The sequence below is a fragment of the Vigna angularis genome, chromosome 1, assembly GCF_016808095.1.
Source record: "Vigna angularis cultivar LongXiaoDou No.4 chromosome 1, ASM1680809v1, whole genome shotgun sequence".
In the NCBI taxonomy this organism is placed as follows: Eukaryota; Viridiplantae; Streptophyta; class Magnoliopsida; order Fabales; family Fabaceae; genus Vigna; species Vigna angularis.
In genome coordinates, this window is record NC_068970.1 from 61,799,225 (window position 1) to 61,813,678 (window position 14,454).

Here is a 14,454-nt window from a genome sequence, read left to right on the forward strand (position 1 = left end):
ATGTAAGTAGATATTTCATTGTATCTCAGTTCTCATGAACTTATATCAGGAATCATTAAATTACTTATATCTTATCATCTATCCAAAAATTCATATTCAAAATTTCGATAAAAACAATAAAATATTTCAAATTTTATATAAAAATAATTATCTTCTTGAAATTTTTTATATAAACAAATATATCATTTAATATAATAAATGAAATATGATAAATGAAGTGTTTTACACTAGCCTCCACCAATTGTACGAGCAGCCATGTTTAATTACATTTTTAATACAAAAAGAAGTTTGCAAATAAAACCCAAACACACCTAAACTTTAAGCAAAATTAAAAATTGTTCTTAATTAATATCTTTTAGTTTTTAATTTTAAAAATAAATAGAAATTAATCTTTTAACTCAATTAAAAATTTAGAACTAAAGCATCTTTAAGCATTTAATACAAGACCTGCGATGATGTCACTAATGCGATTTCAAATATAAAAAAAAAACGTCTGAGATAAGTACTTATTGTCTGATGCATTACCTCATCTACATACTAAATTATGGACAAACAGTTTATGGCTGCCCATGCATGTGATAATATAAAGATCTTTATGCTTAAAAACGGCTTTCTATTTGCAAGTGTGTTGAAACTGGTGAACAGTTGCCGCATTAGCCTGCATTCGCACAGTGTTTCATGGATAAGCTCTTTTCACTCTTCTCTTATCCAACCACTAATGCTTTACACATTTTCAATCATAATATCATAACACACACATTCTAATATTGCATTCCATTTTCCGTCAAAGGTACCATAAATGTGCTCTTCTTTCCCACAAAATACAATTCTACTCAAAATTTATCTTCTAAACTTTTGAAACATTGAATTTTCGTTAATGCAATTCAATCAACATTATTGAAAACAATAATTATATTTTAATTTGGCTTTGATACTATAATAGAGAGTGATTTTTCTTAAGCCTAATTTTATCCTATAAAATTGGTTTGTAAATGAGGTTTACATATTATTTATATATTATAATTTAGTCTTATCTCTAATCGATGTGTATCGATATAGTCAATCTATTTATTCTTGAATTATTGAAAAAACTTAGTTACTCAGTATATATAATACAGTATCATAGAATTTGATTCGTTTTCTTATATACTAATTTTAATATTAAATAATTTTTCACTATACACTAAAGATAGTAAATTGTTCAGTGCTTGTATTACTAACTAGTCCTCTGCTAATTTTTTTATTGTAGACGCATTCACGCACACAGATACTAAGGATGCACATACAGAATATGTATATAAAGTAAAAGATGTCATAGGATTTATTCTAAAGGTGTGTCACATTAATCATTAACATTAAAAAGTATAGTTATAAAAATAAGAATAGCCCTTCTTAATAAGATGTACAAAACTTGAAGATTCCTTTTTTGTTTGGTTTAGGCGAAATATTGAAAAAGTTGGTGGCATATACCTATTCACAATCATCAAAGGCCATGCTTAATTTCACTTTATTTTATGTTGTATATTTTGAATGAGATATAGACTTGGTAGAAATGGTAAGTGGGGTTTATGTCAGTTCCACTTAGAAAAAAAAAATAACAAGTGGGTTTGAATGACTTTCTAAAACCTGCAATTTGATTGTGGAGGAAATTCTCGAAGATAAAAGCCAGAGACAATGTATGGCTAGGCAACAAGCTAGGTAAAACTAGGTTTAAAGGTTACCAAACCGAACACATAGATTCCTCATAAAACAACCACGTAAATTTCAAAATCAAACTAGTAGTCAATTATAAACTGGTTATGTGTTCTATACGCATAAACAACTTTAATATATTATTGTATATTCTATTTTTGGCATTTTATGTTTGTTCTTTTGACATATTATTATTTTATAAAAAAATAATATTCTGGTACACAATTTTTTTTTATATTTATTTACACTATTTTTTTTATTTTTTATTCTCTTATTTTTGAAAAAATATCTTTATATTGTGTATCAAATAAAAATAAATATAAAAACATATGACTTTATTATCATTTTATTTTATATAAAATTTTATAAAATATTAATATTAAGTTGTAGGCTTATATGAAAAAAATAATATTTTGATATAGATAAATTTTTTATATTTATTTGACACTATTTGTAATATATAAGCATATACGTAGTAAGTCCACATTTATATAAAAGAAAACAATTAGAGTAGACTGTAAATAAAGTTTGTTAAGCGTACAGTCATCCGATAAGGAGTCAGAATTTAAAACGTATGCATACTAGAGTATTTCAAAAAAAAAATAAGGAATGACTGATAGAATCCTAAGGAGACTAAGCAGCAGTATCATCTTCCTCCAAAGCCTACTCCAGAGGCACCTCATCCATCTCTGCTCACATCCAAGTGGATGATCATTGCAAAAGAAAGCATACCCAAGCAAACACAAACACACAAGCAAGGGTGAGCTAGATATAAAATCATGTTATAACAGTCATAGGCAACATGCAAGTAAAGACGAATATACTATATTATACAAACATGACTTGTTGCACTTAAACTTGACTCGTCCGGACTTAGAATGATTGCCGAGCTATGGCGGGTTATGCACTCGTGGTGGCTTCTACTGCTTTGCAAAGTCATTGCCAATGAGTTTCACCCTACCACACTCACGAGGTTAGTCCGTTATCACTCACCTTGGGCCATACTGGAAGCACCCAAGACTAGGACCTCCTGCTACTCCTCACCACATGGATCAATCCTCTCTACTTGAGAATGAAAGACCATTGGAGCGTCAGGAAAACCCCCAAGACTGAGCTACCATGCAAATCATTCTAAACACACTGAAAGGGCACCACCATGTATCCCCCTTGAGGATCATGGAATTACGTCTAATACTAATACTTTCCACTTTAACACCAACATGTTAATGCATACATAAACCCTTAAAGCAACTGGAACAATTAAGTAAAATAGCATACTGGAATAAATAGGAATATAGGTCGAACAGAAAACATCAACACATAATGGACAAGGCCGAACCCCCTGTGAATGGTGGAGACCGAACGGTATCTCACTTCCCAAAGGACAGGACCGAACAGTCCATAAATGGTAAGACTGAAGATTGACCGAACACTATTCAGGACCGCTCACTAAGAGAGACCGAACGCTACCTGAGACCAAACGCTACTTAAGAGACTGAATGCTACTTGAGAGACCATCCACTAGGACCGAACGCTACCAAGACCACCCACAAAGACCGTATGCTACTTAAGAGACCATCCACTAAGACCGAACGCCACCAAGATCGAGCACTAAGACCGTACGCTACTTAAGAGACCATCCACTAAGACCGAACGCTACCAAGACCACCCACTAAGACCGTACGCTACTTAAGAGACCATCCACTAAGACCGAACGCTACCAAAACCACCCATTAAGACCGTACGCTACTTAAGAGACCAAACTCTCCTTAAGAGACCGAACGCTACTTGAGAGACCATCCACTAAGACCGAACGCTACCAAGACCGAGCACTAAGGTTGAACTCTACTTAAGACCGAGCACTATGACCGAACGCTAACAAGACCGAGCACTAAGGCCAAACTCTACTTAAGACCGAGCACTAAGACCGAACACTAACAAAACCGAGCACTAAGGCCGAACTCTACTTAAGACCAAGCACTAAGACCGAACGCTAACAAGACCGAGCACTAAGGCCGAACGCTATTACGATCGAACACTCAACAGTGCATGACCGAACGGTTATCAGTTGCGAAACTGCATAATTCTGCAAAATTTCTGCATAATTATGAACAACACCTAACACAACCATTCCTAACCATTTTTACTAACTTCTAACACCCTTAATTCTTGTTTTATACTTAATTAAACTCATCTAAATGATTCTGATCATTCCTACTACCATTCTAAAGTGATTAAGATCAAGTTTTGTCTTTTGAACATCAATTTCCACAACTTAAGGACCCAATTTCGATTTTACCACTTCTAACATGTTCTAGTCCAGTTTTATGATCCTAACAGGTCACAAATGACTTGCCTAAGATGTCCCCACAGCCCAAATGTGCCCAGAACCCTTACTTCCAAAAATCACTACCTCACTTCCTCTCAAGTGACTCAAAACCCTTACAGAATACCAATTTTTCCATCCATTCACTGTTACAACATGTCTCTCAGTCCAAACGCATCAACATAGACATTATAGAATTTAAATACATCTCAAAACAGTTTACATACATCACAATCCAATTTCACAGTCATTCAACCCAACACATGCAACTAAGTCTTTCCAAATCAAAACACAATATCAACAGTACAACAGTACAAAACTCAACATACAGTTCAAGCAACCAATTAAAGAAATCTTCTAGCTCCCCTTACCTTGAAACTTCTTTGCTCAGCTCAAAGACCCGCAGCTCCAGTACCCCACACCCGAATAATCTAGACAGCACCCTACAACCCGCAATGCGGTGATCAAGAACAGCTCTTCGAGCTAGAATGAACGGAGGAAAACGTAAAGGAGGGTACACTAGGCACATGCAACTTGCCCTAGGTCCCAAACAGCGGAGAACAATGAAGAGCTACTTACGCGCTGAAGAATGAAAATCTATTCGGATGGTTGTGAAGGTCTTTACGCCGCGGTCACTAGAGCACCACCTAATCCAACATGCAACCACTAAACGTGAGGGAATGGTAGAGAGAAGGCGGAGAGAAATGGAGGAACAAGCTTTTTAGAGAGAGAATGAGAAGCTGAGATAATGAACTCAGATCTGAAAAGTCCCTCCTAAGGTCATAGTGTCCTTAGTGTTATGGGCCTGACTGTTTCAACATAAGGCTCAACTGTCATATATTTTCAGGCCCTTACACTATTTGTTTTTACTCTTTATTTTTTTTATTGAAAAATTCTCTACAATCATTTTATTTTTATATTGTATGTTAAATAAATGTAAAAATGTATTATCTTATCATATTATTACTCCTATTTAATTTGGAGGTATGGCATATATTGGCTTCATACTGGAAAGTAGGAAAAACAAAAATGAAAAATCCAACATCTTGTTGCTTCTTTTAAGTGTTCTGAACAGTTTTCTTTTTCTTTTTCTTTTATTTTCTTTCTGCTACGAACCTCTTTTCCTCGAAGTTTTAGATAAATTGTCAATTTCACTTAACCATTTAAATTCACTGAGCAAAAGCGGAATTTTTAGGCTAAACGAAGTTTGATTTGTTGGACGCTTGATCGTTTCATTTCGTCATTTCTGATCTTGCTTAACTGAATTTAACTGAATGTTTGGCTTAATGTTTCTTAATGGCATGTTTGAATTGGTGAAAGATAAATAAATAAATAAATTTACTGGAGCTTTATCCGGACTATGTGGATGTTAAAAAATTTGGAAAATAATATTCAAACTTATTCCTTAGTCGCTAGATAATTTATTATGTCCTAATCATGATTAATTTCATAGTATAATACACATTTCAAAGCATTTATGTCAAATTGTTTTGTGATTCAAAATTTATAAGGTAACACTTTCAATTAAAAGAATATTTCACAAATAATGGTTAAATGTTATTCCAAATAATTATATATAATTTCAAATAATTGGTAATTTGATGGAGCTTGAAATTTCATAATTTTATGTATTTATGTGTAATCATTACTTTTTGTATTTTAATTTATTTCAAATAGTATTTATTACATTGAAAGTTACACTAACAATGTTAGAAATACACTTTTTGTAATTAATTTGAAATACAACAATATTTGATAAGTATATGTATATTTATGTAACTATCAATTTTCACACCCCAATTTATTTTAAAAAAATTATTGCATTAAAATTTGTAATAACATTGTCAAAAATATTTTTTTATGATTAACTTCAAATAAAAAATCACTATAAAAACATAAATTTAATTTCAAAATATTAGTGTTAGAAAATTTGCAACGCTATTACCATTTATCTGACTTTAATAGGATGCAAAAGATTATGATTTTAGAAAAAAAAAAGTAATTTGTTTAAAATCTTTTATTGAATAAAAAATGTGTTAATAACTAAAATAAATATTAAAAATAAATATAACTAGTGTTGATGGATTAATATTTATTAAAATTAGTGTTTATTAAATGAATATTAATTATAGAAAAAACTAAAATAAAAATAAATTAGGTTAGTATTCACGTAGTAACCTTATTTAGTTTTAATATTGTTTTTTTTAAGTTAATTCTAAGAGGAGAAGCAAGTATACCGATAGTAAGTAATAAGTAATAAATATAATTGGTGTGCAACAAGAAATTTAACATAGATTATTTAGCATTATTAGATTTCATTTAACTTGATTTTAGACTCATTTGGAAAACTCATTGGAATATTTCACTCATTGGAAAACTGAGTTGGTATCTGTTAATGCAAACTACAGTTGTAGCCAACTAAACCAAATATTGAAGCTAAAAGGTTCGTTCTTAGAGGTGAGGATATACAAACCTATTATTCTTCACGCAAACATCTCTCGTACCAATCTTTTTGTTTAACTTTCCACAAATGTTTCTCCAACACATTTTATTTTCTTACAGGCATTCTATCAAACACTTAAGAAACAAAACAAATGTTTCTGGAAGTATTTTTTCAAGAGATATTTCCAAGCAAGGCTTGGGAGGAAAAACAATAATCTTATGACTGTAAAAACTTTCTAATTTAATTGGAAACCTCACTTTAATTAATTTTATAACATCAGAAGCTTTTTCTGAGTTCGGAGGGGGAAAGTATAAAAAGATGCAGAGAAGTGCCTGAGCTCAATACGAGTGTTCTGAAAAGAAGGAAAAACACAAGGCTAAGTATGTCATTTTAAATAAAAGATACAATAGGGGAGTGTAAATAGCAGGAGTCATTTATGTTCTTATTGTAGAAGTGTTTCTTTTTTAACTTAGCAACCTGATTTACAATTAGAGTGTTTCATCTGCACCTCCAAGCTTTTCATCCTAAGTCTCTAATTTTCTAAAATATCTCTGATTGATGAAACATGCACTTTCATTTCTTATTTATTAAGAAACCTATACCTCATTTCCCCAACCCATTTCCCATTTATTAAAAATCCCTACACCCCATTGCATCCCTGGTAATCTCTTACGGTGCTTAATAGTGTTTCTCTCCCAACATTTTTTTGTCTACTCTATATCAATTATATTACTTATTTAATTATTTAATTATTTTATAATTATGTCTACGTTTATTTATTAATTTTTATGAATTTATAATTTAATGAGATAAATTTTAATTATTAAAAAATAACTTTTATGAATTTTTTAATTTAATATAAATATTTTAGGAAAAATAAAACTGTGAAGACGTGTACTCGGATATGAAAATTCGAGAATGAAGTAATCGGATGTAAATATCCTATTAATGAAGAATCGGATATGAAAATCAGATATGTATATATTTGCGCTTTTTTTTTATATTACGTTGCTTTATTAATGTTTGTAGTTTTTTCTTACCTGCTTTTTTTACATTGTATTTGATAAAAGTATAGATGATTAAATAAAGTAGAGTGAAACGTTTATAAATATAATTCTATAATCAAATTTCGATAATATCCAATAAAAATAAAATTGGATTTCGACATTTTGTAAGAAAAACTCAATGAAGTATTGTAAAATTTTCAACAAATTATATAATTCATTGAGTGTTTCTTTTTTACCTCCTCGCATTTCTTTTTTACCTCCTCGCATTTCTTTTTTACCTCCGCATTTTAAAAATATCATTCTTCAACGGATTTTAAAATCTGTTTTCAAAAAATTATTCAATAAATTTTAAATTGTTGAAATTTATTTTCTTTAACGAATTTTAAAATCCGTTGAAGAAAAGAAAAAAAAGTAGGATGTAAGGATTTTTAAAAAATGTAGGGGTGTAGAGAGAAATGTGAGGTAGAATAGAAAGAAACACTCTACTTCATTCTCAGCATAAATTGGGCCTATTTTTTAAACCCAACCTAAAATGTTCGAAGAGATCTTGTAAAGGAAATTGCTTCCTATAACCTAACATATTTCTTCCTGCACCCTATCCAAAGTGTGAATAGTCAAAGACAACCTTAATCCAATTTAAGTGAACCTAAAGGCCGTTTTCCCCTTCATTCTGCATCCCATCAGTTAGTCTTGCACCCCATCGATTAAGCCTTTCAACAAAGTCATGTTATTTTTACGAGAGAATAAATAGTAAGGAGAAAGATAAATAGTATTGAGAACCACATGAAGTAGGTATAGAAGAATGACCCAAGATATCCGTGAAAACTAATTGAAGCGGTGCAGTGTAAACAGTAGTAGAATCTTTAAAGGGAAGCTGACGAGACTTATCTACAACGCATAAATGGCGAAAATCATTAGTATGTTTACAAGAAATATTGCACAAAGTTAAAAAGCAATTTATAATAGGTGAATAAGCATATCCAAGACGTGTATGCCAAATATTATATACAAAAACATGTAGCAGTACAAGTAGTAGGAAAATCATTGATTACTATGGAAAAACACAGCTCATTCCTAATAACTCCTTGTAGAACGGTCTTTTTGGTGTCCTGTGTTTTTACATAACATCTGTTAGCATGAAATTCGAAGAACACATTATTGTCTTGAACAAATTTAGATACGCTACGGAGATTTTTCATAGTGTATCTTTAGATTAACGTCTGTTACTATGATTACGGGAAAGATTCTTCTGGGTGTTCTTTAACGGTAGAGGAAGAAAGATTAGTTGAAAAGGGTTGTTGATCATGAAGACGATGACACTCCACACGCTCCTCCTAAGCCAAAAGAAGAGACTCAACATCTTCAACTGTGTAGGGATCCAATCGGAATGTGATAGAGGTAACAAAGCCATCGTCTTCGTCTCACAATCCATAAGAATGCAAAAATTTAGACCTTCTTCTTATTATATTGAGAAATAACTCCTCTAACTAATTCTATTATACATATATGTTTAGGATTATAATTCTCGTTAAGAAAAATATTTTTTGACACATTTAAATTTTTTACATTTATTTAACAATATCTTTATTCACTTTTTTACTCGATTTTTTCTTGAAAAAATATAAAAATTTATATTTTTATAATCTTTTTATCTTATACTCTATGTCAAATGAATGTAAAAGTATGTCAATGTCATGATGTCGTTACTCTTCTCGATCATAACAATAGATATATACATAACAAAGCCTTCAGACCAACATTATATATAAGTGAGATGCAAACCTCATCTTAAATGTCGGTTTTATAGGATTGAGTTAGACTTAAAAGTGTCTTTCTAATACTAACAGAGACTATATTTTTCTCTTTATTTGTCTCAGTTTGTAAATTTATCATTTCAGAAAAGTTGTTGAGCTCTTTCTTCGATTTTTTAGTATATAAAAAATGCAAAAATGTCAATAAAAAAAACACATATGTTTACAAATGCAGTCACGGGAAAAATAATAAGTAATAGCCATTGAAATGTTAAATTTACTTTAAAGCCCAATCCAATTGTCGCGGAGCTTGATGAAATAATGAAAGGGTCCAATTTCCAAAAACAGAAGAACAAAATCAATTCAAATATTAGTTATTAACATTTCATAATTATATCTAATTTCAGTTTATGATTTTTTATAACTGTCAATATTAAAAAAAAACTCTTCATATAATCATTTTAGTTCAACATTTCCACTATTTATACAACTAAACTAAAATAAATATTACGAATTTTTTTTTTCATTTTTCCCCCAATTTCATATTTTATTTTTATATATTTATCAATATGAATGTAAATATTGACTTCTAAAAATTGTAATTTTTTCTTTAATTAAGATTTTGATATTATTATTTTCTACAAATAACAAAAACACATAAGTATTTATGTAGCAAATCATATTCAAATTTTTTAAAATTATATAAACGCTTATTAATGGATATTTAACACGAAATAATTTATTCAATTTAAAATACTCATAATAAAAGCTTTTTATATAATAAGAACTCGTAACAAAATCTTAATTAAACAATAAGATCATCGTTCTATGGATTAAATCCTAAGGTTACATAAGGATTATTGGCTAAGTTTTATAAGATCATAGTTCTAACTTTACTTAGTCCGACCATTATTATACACTAAAAACTTGCATTAAAACAGCTTAGAATTTATCTAAAAAAATATAATTCTGCCTAGATCTGTAAATATATAATTTTATGTTAATAAGTGTCAGTTAACTTTACTTAATTTTATTGACTCTATATGAAAAAAAGTTACAATCTTAGAACTACTGAATTTTTATTTTTTTTGGGAAATTACCCGTTTTTCAATTATGTGGAGAGTGTGTTGAAATTGTGATATTATAAAATATGTGAAACCTTCATTTTTGTATATTATAAAAAAAACAATTTTATTCCTTTATTCTTTATTATGTGAAACCTTCATTCTTTGTACTGTTCAGATAATGACAAACTTGTTTTTATTATGTTTGACTTTGTGAGACCTCGGAAGAACACAAGTCTTGCTTCTTTATTCTCCTTTTACCTCCGCAAGAACGCGTGGTCTACGTTTAAACATGGACCTCTTCAAACTTTGCAAACTCTTATTATTATTACTTTATATTAATTAAGATCATCAACACATATAAAATAATATATGTTATAAACTTCATCTTATAAATTAATTTTATATAAATATATTTAATACAGGATTAGTTGTTGATAGCATCTATCTCTAACATTTAAAAAATAAAAATTGGTGTAAATTTGTGAATGTTTTTATATGCACCCTCTTAATAATTGAAAGTATTATGTAGACATTGTGAGATTATTCTACACGAGGTTCTCATTTCAATTTACAAAGCGTATTTGCTCCACAAACTTTTGAAAACATAAACATTTTAATTTAATTGGTATTGGAGACTTAATACGTCGCCTTTTTCCAGATTATGGTGCCACAATAATGTTTTTCATGGTTCACTTTTTAAAACAATACTATGCGGCTTGAATATTTTATGTCTCCATTTCACACTGAGTAGATGATATCGTGTAGCAATGACACGTGTGCTCTATGTCATTAATCAAATGATTTTGGAATTAATGGTTCAAATTTTTCCACTCTCTCATATATAAATATGGTTTTAAATTTTTATAACCAAACAATGATTGCTTCCGTTGTAAAGGTAAGAAAGAGAGCAGCATTTTGGGTTATTAGTTTCTTGACAAGACAAACTTTATAATAATGCTTGAAAAAGAACATGAGAATGTCCTAGTTACACTACTACAACTTTTAGAGATGATTTAACAAGGTTTAGTATCTGCAGAAACAGAAAATTTATGAGTGTAAAGTAAAAGAAAAGAGAGATTCTAAGTTTAATTTTTCCTACTAACATTGGAGAAGATATAAATATGTTTTTAAGACTATTATATATATAAAATTTCTTTAATATATGTTTACGTTTTAAATTATTAAAGTACATTTAATTTATTAGATAATATAAAAATATTTTATAGATTATTAATTTGATTTCTACTTATTTTCAAGCTCATTTCTAGTTTTTCTTATAATTATTTAATTTTATCCAATTTTTATTTTATACTATTATTTAATATTTACTATAATTATAATTTCTTTTATATTTGACATTGAAAACAAAACATTTTTTAATATTTTAATATATAGTACTTGATAATATTATTTTATGTACTAATAATTTTTATAAGAAATATTTCATTAATATTTTAAACAACGAACATTTATTTTGAGAAGATAAAAATAAGGGTAAAGGTAAATTTTTAAATTAGAAATAAAGATAAAAAAAACCACAACCAAAATATAGTGTATGTACTTATAAGTTTAGTGATGATAATTAATATTTTAATCAATAAACATTTATTTGGACAACATAAAAATAAGGATAAAGAAAAAATTTTAAATTAGAAAAAAAAAAGATAAAAACTCACTCTCAAACAGTATATCTACTCCTAGAAGTTGAGTGATGATAATTAATAGATTTATCATTTTAATTTTGAGTTTTCAGGTCAGTTTTTTCCTTATTTAGAACTAAATCTTATTCTCTTAGTTCATTAATCAGGTGTTTTGTTAAAGTTTTTGGTCCCAAAATTCTATAAAATGGATTGGAATAAGATTAGGATCGAATTTATTTCCTTAACTTCTAAATGGAAAATTTTTCTTTTAATCAAATAAACATTTTCTAATTATCATTATTTTTAGGGAAGCTCGACAGCAACACTCGACAATAATACATGATAGTACAAACGACGATAATAGCAAAAACAATTGAATGATTTGACAAGGTTAGCATTTCGATTTTCTTATATTAGTTATTAATTAATATAAGAAGAAAATGATTATTAGTTTTTAGTTGCAGGTGGCAGGACGAGAATCCAGAGGACGATGGAGAAATGGAAAGTGTGGGAAAACGATGTGAATGCAAAGCAGTTCAGCTTTACAGCACATTATTGATTAAAGGAGGAAGTTATATGTCATGTGTGAGACAGTGAAATATAGCAAATAAATTGGAGACTTCAATTACAATTAACAACATTAAAAAGTAACATTAGTTTCTCCATTTATGTCTATAACCAATTACCAATTTCTTTTCGAAACATGGGAGTTGGTGAGCATTGACTTCAAGGATTTTCATGGCCCACTTTCCTATATGGGCCTTATACGTAATGCTCTTCTAGAAGCCCACCTATCTCTAAATTCTCCCTTTCTTTTCTTTTTTTACAAACTTTAATGTAGCATCAATAAATTATCTCCTTAATCACATTACCACGACTTCAATTTCTAACAATCTATATGAAAAATACTATCATCGCATTATTAAATACATTTTATTATTAATTAAAGATATTAAATATAAAGTTGGGCACATTTCATTCAGTGGATCTGCGATAAATTTATTTAATGGCAAAGTGTTTATCAGGCTTTGTAGTGTATGTATAGGCTTTATTAGAGATAACATATATTATTAAAAGTAAAATAGAAAATTATTTCGCGTAAACAGTGATAATTTCGTTATATATTATTACAGATAAAAGAAGTTTTCACCTTTTTTTAAAACTTAATTTTGTAAAATTTTGAAGAGGTTCTCTCCAATTGCGTTGATTTTAAAACATCGTTAAGCATTTTCTTTTAAAAAAGGAAGAAATTTTCCAAACTAAAAGAAGGTTATAATCACAAATATATTTGATATGTAATTTTTTCACATTTATGTTTCTTCTTTCTCGTCTCTTGTTTAACCTTTAAAAAGATATGCAGAACAATATAATTTCTCATATAATCAAGTTTTTTTTTTTAAAAAAAAATTAAACCTTCCCTTTGTAATTTATAAAATTCTTACCTTTGTCTATTCAAATAATTAAATTGGATGTCGTCCAACAATTATTTTAAATAAAAAATATATAATTTCATAAAGAATGAAAATAGAAAATGTGATTAGATAAACCGTGATTCTATGTTTTTTTAATTCATGAAATGATTCAATTTGAATTAATTTCCTAGTTAAATTGAATTTAAAATGAAGGTTAAAGTGGACATCCAGACAGATGAAATTGGGTGGAACAAAGATTTTATTCATCTGAGTAATATATTCTTATCTAAATACATTTTCTAATATTTAAAAAAAATACTAATATAATATATTGAAAAATGAAAATTAGCGGGACAAAAGAATTATTAAAGTCTCTATCCAGCACATGTGAACATTTTAAAAGTGCAAACCACGAAATATATCCTCACTTTGAAATCAAATCATGTGTCTGAAAAAACACTTTTCTCATCACTGAAACAACCCATATTCTCAAACTTTTATTATTTTTCTATATATCTCTAGTTAAATACAAATATTGTCATTTTATGCTATTTTATTGTACCATGGGCTGATTAAAAATGGAAAGATTATATCAAATATATCATTTATAAATAGTATTAATAATTTCCTAAACATTATACTATAAAAAAATTATTTGGTATTAAGTCCCCCACCACCTGAAAATAAATGTATGGTCTCTTTTCTTTCACGTTATTGCATTTCTTCCACTGATGACTGACTTCATCACGTTTTGACCACCACTTCTGGCCCACGTTTTAGTCTAATAGACTTTTCCAACAGGCTTCAAGAATTTAAAATTATAGGATATAGAATAATTGTAATGACTGTACCATAGAATTATTTGCAAAGTAATTCAAACGGTAAAAAAATAATTACAATTTTCGATTCTTGTCGATACTAAATTTTATCATTTTGAAACAGCCACATTATATTTCTACATAATTTTATCCCTTTCCTTCAGTTCAACGCCAAAGACCAAGTCATTATAGTATGATTTAGAAACGGGACTGTTTTAGTTGCAGATATATATTTATATATATCAGTGCACCTAAATTTTTAAATTAAAAAAAAAAAAATATATATATATATATATAT